The following is an 11,104-nucleotide window of genomic DNA, read 5'->3' as shown; positions in this document are numbered from 1 at the left end:
ACCAAATAGAGTCAGAACTCGACATTCTTGCCAATAGGTTGAATGTCGAGACCGATGCATAATGTTGAATAACTCATGGGCGGGTCTCTTGCGTAGTCACCTCCTCGTGGTGAGACCCGGTAATTGGCATCGTTTTCCAAAATTTAATCAGTTGATTGATCTTTGGAAAACGATACCAAGCTAAGAACTACGCACCAGTTCAGTTTGGATCACCAAAAGCCTCCAAGAGAATTTTGGGTGATCTAGACTAGACTGCAACATGGGACGTCGTTGGTACAGTTTGGTACACGAAAAGCCACGAAGAGAATTTACAGTGGGACAGATTGGGATATTGTAAGGACATCGTATGATGTCGTGGGACATCTTGGGGTGTCGTGGGATATCGAGGTACACGTGGGACATCGAGGTACGCCGTCTGTTCGTTATCGATAAATTATGGAAACAGTTTCATCGATAGATTGTATTGCGAGTTTCTGATGGTTAATCAGATTACTTATATATGATAGTATATAATTAATAATTGGTTTGAGCATACAAAGATGAGAATTGGAAAGATTTAGAAATGCACATTTTTTGTTTCAGATATATGAAATTGCAATTTTATTTCGAACTGATTAAACGATTTATTTAATTCTTATTACAGTACTGCGCCATACAGTAATTTATTATTTTGAGAGTGTGTGATGTTTTCTGAAGTATTGTAGCAAAATAGAATTATATTTCATTGCAACTATTGGATATCCTGTTTTATATTTTATTTATAGTTTTGTACAAGATTATAGTTTTAATTTAAACCAATATTAAACTGAAATAGTAACTTTGCATGCGATACGAAAATGGTAGGGAGAGGTCATGCGACCCGAAATATGTGAGAGTTACAAAATTAATCAAACGTTAATACTTCTAAATCTAATTTTAAATGACGGAAAAATTCTAAAGGAAACAAGGAATACTCTAATACGTATTACTCTGTCAGAAATTCTGAAAATTCATAATAAAAATTGCAAAAGACAATCACGATATCGTAATTCGTAACTCTAAAGCAAACGCGATTATCATTTTATCGCAACTCTAATTCAAACCGTATTCATTTTCTCGCTACACTAATGAAAGCCGCAATATTATTTCGCAACTCTAATTCAACCCGTAATTAATCTCTCGCGACACTAATAAGAAAAACCACGATTTGCCCAATGTGATGATGGACCGATATATACATCGGCCAAAAAGAAAAAAAAAAGAACTACCACTACTACCATAAAGACTAAAATTGAGCATAGTGACAAAGTAGTAACGAGAATGACTTTCCATGCTATGGATGACCCAGAGGATGCAGAGCCATTAGTAGTTGCCCTCTTGAATGGCAGTTTGCCGGGCCTCTTCGGCTTATAGCCTCTTCTTTCTTCGGGCGCAATGCCCTCTTTCTAATCGCAAAATAAAAAATAACTTATAAAGGTGAAATAAAAAGATAAACCGCGGATGCTATTCCCCGTGCACATGGACGAGTAACGATCATAACGATCGCTGTCCGTTCGTATGTGCGTGCTCGAGCAATAAATGTTCGTTTCGGAACCTATTCCGTACTCGCGACCACGACCGCGATATTCGAAAAATCGATAGGCAAGGCTTAAGACAAATAGTATGCTCCATTCGTGATGCCAGCTTCGCCGTCGATTTTTCAAATCAAATTTCCTGGAACAGGTTGGACACACTAAAACGCGCCTACCCGACCAGAGACTGTGCCAACCTGCCTGGCCCTACCTACTTATAATTAACATTCACACCAGAAAGTATGCTACCTATCCTACCTAGTCCTATATTTAAAAAATAGCAAAACAGACAACACACCAACACACTCACTCCACGGTTCTCACACATAACTCGGGCGCAAGAGCGCAGGCTCTAGAAAGACGTCCCGGGACGCCTCCGACACCCGAGTTTGGCATACAACTTTCACACTCTAATGTACGTACCATTTTCCTGAAATCGACTGACGATGGCTAGCGATCATTGCGTAAAAATATTCTGTATATTTCAACTTTAATTATCCAAGTATATTTAAATTTAAATTTTAATTAAATACTCATAATTGTACATAATCATGTATATGTATATCATCTAAAGAAATAATTTGACTAGAACAGATCATCGTATTTTAATCAATGTAATTATCACTGCAGTTTAATACTGAGATTAGTAATATTATTATTTATAATCCATTGTACCTATTTATTAACACTGTTATTTCCAATGGTAATTGAATTCATATTTCCGAATCCATAACTATTTCAAGATTATAATAAATAGCAAAAACGACGCACTTCCACAGCCTAACCACATACACACTCGGTAGAAAATACGTCGTGCACGATACGCTAACGCAATGTCAGTCGCTGAAAACATTGTTAGGCTTATAGAGTAATCATCATGCCCATTGCCTTCTTCTCACCCAAGACGCACCTGGGCACGTGAGTGAGATTCTGACAATGAACATGGAATGGGTTAAACCTGAAAATCCTATGCTAAAAATATGATTAGCTTATTTATTATATTTCGTATCTAACGGGCTAATATTCTTCGATTTTGCAATCTAATTTCACTTCAAATTTTAACAATTCTATGCTGTATTTTACTTTAGTATTTTAATGAAAAATTAAACTATTATGCTAGAATGAAGGAAATTAATGAAAAATGTACATATTTATTAAACATAAATTAAGATTCAATGCAAATAATATTTATATCAATAAATAACAATGGACTCTAAATGAACTCTATTATTCGAAATATTCTCAGGCGATATCAAAACACATTTTTAAAAACAGAAAAAAAAGTTTAAAACTCGTTTTGATTCTGGAATCAGCCTGTCGCGAAGTGTTTTCTTGCACGTGAAATTGGTAATATCCGTCATAACCATTCCATGCCATCGTTGAGTAAAAGATTAAAATAAATAGTATTTATAATCTTCATCAGCATTATAATAACTTTAATTATAATTAAATTTCCATATTAACGAAGTCTGAGGGTATCACACTTCTTCACTACAAAATACTTAAACGATGTCATTTTATCGTTTATTTCAATACTCATATATATGTTCATATGGATATTTGGACTTTATAAATATATAGTAATTTAATTTAATTTTATAAATAATTGTATTGAATATATTGTGTAATTTTCAATGATATGTATATATATATACTAATTATATCTAATAATATAATAATTATAAAATAATATATTAAAACGCGTTGTGCAAGAAAACCTATCCTGAATTAATAAATAAAATATAGACCAGAAAATGTTACTACTCACGGGTATAATAAATACCCGGGGTCACTATGCTCGTCAAAAATTCTACATGTACAACCAATCAGCCGTGTCGATTCGGACCATTCATCTTACGACATGATTGAGTGACCGGAGGAAGAGAAATGCATGCGACTCACCATTAAATGCGAAGAACGTTATCATCGATATTGTATCCTGAAGGAAGTCGTGATCAAGCCGGAATCTCAATTCGAGATCGTCGATTTCGATAGAACAAGTGAAGGCTGGAAGAAACCTGTAACAAAGCGTAGAATATTATAATTTGTTTTTAAAGACGGTATTGATTACTTGAAAAGTGTAAAATAATGAAAACCTGATTTTCATAAGATTGAGAAAGTCCGATATTGGCACGGTAAAAAATTGTGCGGGAAATGCAGCAAAATTCAACACATTTACTGTAAATATGAAAATCTTCTGTGTTTAATTATTTACAAATATATTTTGGAATATATAGGTAGAAACAATGAAATAATTCTTATAATTCATTTATAACAAAGAAATTATTCGATCTAGCAATGCGATTTGTATAATCTTTTCTGCATCCTAAAACTTTCCTGTCTTGCATCTTAAAAATCTTCATACTCTCAAAAAAGTATGAAATTGTTAATTATTCCATTATATATATCATACATGTATCACGAAAAAAATAATTGTACACTAAATATTTTTAGTGATTCAATGAAAAGACAATACAAACGTGATTGCTTTCATTAAAATGAGTGAAATATTACCAAATCACCGGAAGCCATCAAATTAATCGAGAATCGCCATATTTTCATCTATGTTATGTTTCGTCGATATGTCGTTCTATATTTCGTTGCACATTTCGTCCATATTCCGAATTTATATTCCTTTCGTGCCAACCACATCATTAACCAACAACCTGTACAAAAGAAGACAAATGATTTAAGATAAATACACAAAACTAGAATCAAATACATTAAAAAGAAATAACGATCGAATATGAAATCTAATTCAGACGCAAAAAGTACAAACTATCGATAAGTAACAGTCGACGTACGATCAAGGAAAAAATAAAAGGAACCCAAAAGAATACTTGATTTTGTTATAATAATAAACGTATATAATAAAACAAACCTGATGTCTCGTAGTAGTATTTGAAGATAGCAGGATAGCAGTACGAATCTGTAACACGCAATTGACAGGATACGTATCAGAAATGTCAATTCGTACGTCTTCACGCAACAAGCTTCCACGATCGACTCCCCCGCAACCCGCAGTTTCGCCCAACAACTTTCGTACTGGGGTGGGGATGTTTCGACTGGCGGCAAATCGACCGCGTTTGAATCAACAATTGTTGGAAGTGTATTTATCTCCGAACGTATCGTATTTCGCAGATAGAATGTCAAGCAAATACGTATATACATATGTACGTATATATTATACATTATTATACATACAGTGACTTATGAAAATATTTCAACATTAATAGTGTAATTTTTTTATAAATATGTATGTATATTGATTAACGTTTTCGAGAAATATAGTTGAAAAATTCAATGGTACTTTATAATAAAATACTTTTCGTATTATGCTTATCTATATATATATATATATGTCGGGTTAACGTTGGAATATTGGGCATTCGACGAATCTTCACTCGAATTGACCATCGGGGTTATGTATTCTAGCCGATCGTTATTGGTACTGATGTGATGATTACAAGAGGTTACAGGTAATAACGGCAATCGGACAAACGAGATGTCAATGGCAATGAATTTAGGTTCGATACGAATCCACGGTCAACGGGAAGACGAATCCGATGTGATACACGATCCGGGTGTGGCTCAACGTACAAGTCGTACTTCTCTCAATAACTCTCTCAATCACTAACTCAATAACTAACGCAATAACTAATTCGCAGTTCAAATGGAACTGCCCTTGTATAGTCCTCTCCCTACCTCTCGGGTCAATCTTTGTTTTTAAGGAGACCATGGCTACGTTCGGTGACTCGTTATGTCACTTCGAGCCCAAGCCCATCGTTATAAACCTTGAGCACCCATAATCGGATTAGAACATTACAGCTATTTCTCAATTTTATTACTTAAGTGTAGCTATAGTAAAAGTCTGGACTAGGGTATTGGAGTTTTCCCAAACATTCCAAAAGAGAGGCCCCGATGTCCTTTCATCTTCGACATATGCATACATACATAAATAAATATAATCAACTAAAATAATTTGGTCGCGCCATCTGTGATGAACTACTGATACTTTTACTACCGGTTAGTGTTCACTGATTCGCTGCCAGATGGCTCCATTATATCCATAGGACCCTGCATTAATTACATTTATATAATTAATTAATTACAAAGTTAAAGTTTCTATTTAATTCCTAAATAATTCAAAAATTAGGCTTGCGAGAGAAGTTTGATCTTTTAATTTCGTCATGAGGAAGTTACTTCATTCTCTGCCGCTAGATGGTCATAGCATGTCCACGTATCGATCAAATTTTTATTTCGTAAAGAAACTAATCAAAAAGATTAATTTGTGAACTTTTATAATCGCGTCCCTCAAATTAGACTTTCGGCTCTCTTCCCACTTTCTTTTTGATCCAGGAAATGCTCATATAAAGATTAACAAATTCTACATTACTCGATAGATGCAAATTCTCGTTCGAATTTCATTTTCCGTCAGCTAACCTCGAAACTAGCAACAAAATTAAACGCGAACATAGTTCGAAATATGTGCACCATCTTTCGCACAGTTTTGCAAACGAATTTCCGTTTACTAAATTAATTATTAGCAGCAATTGCAAAACTACTACTATCACACACTAGCTATACGATAAATTTAACTAATAACAATTTCTCCTATACATACATATCTCCTATCAACGTGATTATTATCAAACCGGTGGAAACCTAATGTAAAAATAGATCTACTCGACTAAATTTTAACATCCATACGCGGTAGATCATCAAATTAAACCGCAAATCCACCGGGGCGCTAAACTACACTGTGCTAAGTCTCCACCACTGGCATGTATGGTAGATAAACTGACGGCTGATATTTTAATATTTAATATTTCCAACAATTCGATCATCAACTTATCCCGAAATACGAAAATTCCTGGTCCTACGATTCACCAAAAATTCTCTCTTCTATGGTTGCGCAGCGTTAAATAACTACGTGATAGATGGGTCGCATGTCGATCGTTCTTGTTGGCCAGGGGGTTGCATTAAATTGTGTGGGCCGATTTGTGTATACGTATAGTTGTGGGTCGCTTTTACAGCTGCGAGGATCGACGTGAAAAGCGCGTGCAGAAAAGAGAACCCTCGAGCGGACGCGACGAGAGAGAAAGAGGAAAAGAACGAAGCTCTGGCTTCGTTCTCGAGGAGAACCTTCAAGAGCTTGGCCCGCAGTTAATTGCCAGCATTTAATGAGCGCTCTTTGACGCGCCGCGCGAACCGCCGCTGTAACACTCGTAATGGCCGGTGCTTTTCTGACGACTCCGGCCTCTCTTTCTATCTTTTTCCTTTTCTCTCTGTTCGCGTGGTACAGATGTACCAGTTCTCTCTGAAGCTGCCAATGCGCGTTCCCTCTGCCTATACGCGGCTTGCCTGACTGGTAAATGAAAATGGCCGCGTATTATCGAGCCACGCTCGTGTAATGTACTTTAGTATAGGTTATTGCTATAGGTGCATAGGTGGATACCCAGCCACCGACGAAAACCACTTTAACGATTGAGATATTAGCTGGCCAGGTTGCGCGAGAGGGAAGAGGATGACGAAACGAGCCGTTTCAACGATGTAGCCGGCCGCGGCTGATAGTTTTGTTGAATCATTTGCTCTGTCAGAACCGTTTGCCAGCGCTTTTTGGTCATGTTGCGTGTGGTTCGTTGACTGCATCTATTGAACATTCGTGTTAGATCTCGAGACACATGAGTTTCTACTGACCCTCCATAGGCCACTGTATCATAGGTACAGGCAATAGTCTTTATGGATGAATGGAAATATTTTTTCACTTATTGCACGTTGCATCAATTTCTTATTAAGACTGCGTAATACTTCAAACCATTCGATGGAATTACTACGAGTAGTATACAGATATTATGAATCCAAAGTAGCTATTCATCGATGCATTACGAGTCATTGCTGTGTAATAACGGTAAAATACATCTATATTAGTGTCAATACGTCGTTCAATTTCTGACAGCGCAATTCGAGTAAAATGATTTGCATAATTCTTGATATCCACTTGCAGATAGTTCCTTATTAGAATTTATTAATACCGATTAACTTGTAATTTGTAGTTTGTAAAATTTGACTCGTAACATTGCTTCGATTGTAAGGGATTTACCGATGGCTTGTCGCTATCCCCAGAGAGTTTCAGTTCTTCACTGAAATATTTGGAATCTCACTTTGAAGGGACACATGGTAGACGAGGCCTGCTGCCCGTGGAAATATTCCCGGAGGACGACGATCCACCTAATTGTCATCCATTCACCCCTTTTCTCGCGCCGGGACGCGGCTCACTCGTCTCCCGTTTCTTAGGACCGAGGCTCAAAAAGTGACAGAACCAGCACTATTACTTACGCATTGACGTATTTTGACAAGTCTCTCGGTGTCACACAGTGGAGACAGTTTACCCTCCTACTGACGCGACTATAGTTGGGAACAATTTGCTCGTGAGAATCTGGTGGGCGTGATCTCGATGACGATTAATTTTACGAGGAGCAGGACTTTCTCGGAGACCCTGTTCGGTGAACCATGTGCACCGTATTCCGTACGCATTGAAACGTTTTAGTCAAATATTTTTGGAAAAGATTCTGCGTAGATACAGAGTACCAAAGGATTTGAAGTGCTGAATTTGTGGATTACGAATGGAAAATAAATATAAATTAAAAGAAGAAGAAATAGAAGTTTACAACTGACGTTTTTACTGCAATTACATTTTTAATCGAAAGAGAATTTCTTTAAGAGAATTAATTTAAGAAAAATACGATAAAATAGAGCTTACATCGGAAGCTTACTCCATATTCGTCAGTTATTCTGCTTACGCGGTATAAAATTAAAGTTCAAGCACATTTTCATCGTGCAACGGGCAAACGAATTTTTATATAAATATATGTACGCGTCTACTAACGACATTCCACTGGAAATGTTTCTTTGTAGCCGTGCCATTTTACACGAATTTCCAAGATATAGATGCCAGGGATTTTCTTGAGAACTTCCGGTGAATCATTCCCGATAGACCGATTGATCATTTTACCTATAGACACCTGGAAACCTCTGGTCAGGTTAGATCTATGCGCAGATTCAAGAACTGTCTTTGAAAATCACTCTTGGGACCAAGCGTTCGGAATTGAATGATCTCTGTTCGCTGATGATGGAACTTGCTCCTGAGAGTTTCGTTCTCACTGCTTGCCATTCGACTAAATTGCCTTTTTGTCTCGATATCGACTGTTCCGAGAATCCCCTATAATAGTATTATTCGTAGCTTCCCCAAAGATCCAAATTATTTTATACGTGTAGAGTTTGATTTAAAATTCAATGAAGATATATATTTACACCTCTGGTCATTAGTATCTACGTATTAGGAAACCTGATTGTATTAGGTTGTCCGAAAAATGTCTTCCTTTCACAGACCCGTCTTTTACAACGATGCATCTTTATACGAACACGAAACCTAATCTGTCGAACGTTGTGATCCTTATTTTGATAGAACGAAATGGATCATGTGTAATCCGATAAAACAGTATAAAACGAAAAATGTTGTGCATCCATTATTTCCTTATGAAACGAAAGAAACTTTTCGGACGACCTAATATTCAGTAAACGTTGAACAGTCTGCGCTGCTATCGTTTCCTAATTATTTTACTACAAACCAGTTGCTTTATTCTCACAGCGCCTTATAACGTAAAATTTATTAGACTTTACCGACAAATATAACGAATAGGTGTTGCAATACTTGTGACCTGTAAGTGTATTTGCATCATCATGCGTAACCTAGTAACACGAAAGGAATTGACGCGTAATATGATTTAAGCGAGCAATATGAACATTCGGCAGCTCTCCTCGGCAAATCCATTAAACGAGAAACACAGGGATACATTGAAAAGGACAAAGGCGAGGGATGGTGCCGAACCAATTAATTTATAGGACAGATGCAGCCACGGTTTCACTTTAATCAGAGCCGAGACTGAAGGAGGCTCGTGTACAGGCATTTTACGTGAAATTTATGTACCCTCTCGAAGAAGCGAAGAACGAAGCGCGGAGTCCACGATCGGACACGCTGTTGCACACGGCTGCTCGTCATTAGAGGGATAATGCATATCTTAATGATTACGAAACGAAACACTGACACGATGCCTGGATACGTAAGTGCACTGGTGAATGGCGACGAGGCCTGGCGACTCAGCCCATCCACAATCTTGCAACCGTCCCACGCTCCTGCAATCAGCTCCCCATAAACTACAATCACGACACGTGCTATCCCTGCGGTGGATCCTGCGCTCCCTGTAAACAGGCGATAGCTGCGAAGGATTAAATCCTCCGGAAGATGAATTCAAAACGCTCGCGGATCACGGTTTAGCCGTCCAGCCGGTATACCGACGCTGTACCATGCAATTAATAGCGATTCCGCTGTACGGTTACTGTGTATGTATAACGTATAGTCTGCGGATAACGTGATAATAGGTGTATGTGGATCGAAGATGATATGTTAAAGCGATTTTGTTTCGGTTACCGCTTACCTTGTTTCGTGTGTTTTTATTGACAGTTGATTTTTACCGCGTGGGTTAATTAATTGCGATGCGTTGACGAGGAATTGAACTTCTTCTTTTTAAACAGATTTATTTCTAGCGTTTGGAGTATTCTATTTTGTAATTACAAACTACTGGTATATAGAGCTTGGTTATTAAAATGATTAGTAATAATAAGTTAAAAGTGTATAGTTCGATGATGCGTTAAAATGATGTGCTTTTGTTTTGATTGCTCTTTAGCTTGTTTTACGTATTCTGTTAGTTGATTTTTACATGCTGTTTCAATTAATTGTGCTATATCGTGCTATCTACAATTAAATTCTTTTGCAGACTTGCTTCCGATATACTTGAAATATTTTATTTTATAATTACAAATTACTATCGGAGCTGAATTATTCAGATCCATGATCGGTTCTGTAAAATGTTATATTTATTAAAAAATCATAAATACTTTTGTAATTTGCTACAGCGATTTCAGATTTTTCGGTTATTATCAGGATTCTTTCGCGTATTTTTCTTGTTGGTCCATGTTTACGCGTCTCGGATTACAGTCGTGATTAACAGTGCACTATTGACAATAAATATTAACGAGGATACGAGGAAAATAAAGCTGTAATGGCAATGCACAGGGTTCGTGTCTTAACGCGGCTGTAAGCCCTATTGTGTTGGATTATAACGCTCGTCCAGACGATTCCAGCTTGTTTTTCGGCTAATCTTAAAGGTGATTACACGCGAATCAGAGAAGATTTCTTTGTCGCAGCGGGGAATCAGCTCGAAATGCCTAACGCCCGAAGAAAGGATGAAGAAGATTGATCATTGACGTATTAAAATATGTCACGTGATCTCTTGAAATTTGTACTAGCCTTTGTATCATATAAAAAGTGTTTGAAGAGACTGAAAGAATTTATACCTTTGGTTACTTTTTACATCTGCTACGAATGTAATTAATTGAAGCTATTACGTTTGAAGATCGCAAAAGAAGAACGTGATGGGATTGGAAACATTTTCTGTTTCTTAGAAGAAAGCAATTCTATAGTTCAAAATCCT

The 11,104-nt window shown here is 36.9% G+C and overlaps 1 long non-coding RNA gene across 1 annotated transcript; it reads right to left on the bottom strand.

The window, feature by feature from the left end:
* Positions 1 to 661: 661 nt before the first annotated feature.
* Positions 662 to 4,551, bottom strand: LOC122575281. The gene is made up of 4 exons (XR_006319377.1): positions 4,432 to 4,551; positions 4,065 to 4,216; positions 3,453 to 3,568; positions 662 to 1,424 (listed from the first exon to the last, which is right to left on the bottom strand). It is a non-coding gene; the product is annotated as an uncharacterized LOC122575281 (long non-coding RNA).
* Between the last annotated feature and the right edge of the window lie 6,553 nt (positions 4,552 to 11,104).

Source organism: Bombus pyrosoma, linkage group LG14, assembly GCF_014825855.1.
Source record: "Bombus pyrosoma isolate SC7728 linkage group LG14, ASM1482585v1, whole genome shotgun sequence".
NCBI lineage: Eukaryota > Metazoa > Arthropoda > Insecta > Hymenoptera > Apidae > Bombus > Bombus pyrosoma.
The sequence above is the reverse complement of the archived record's forward strand: the minus strand, read 5'-3'. Positions and strand labels throughout refer to the sequence as shown.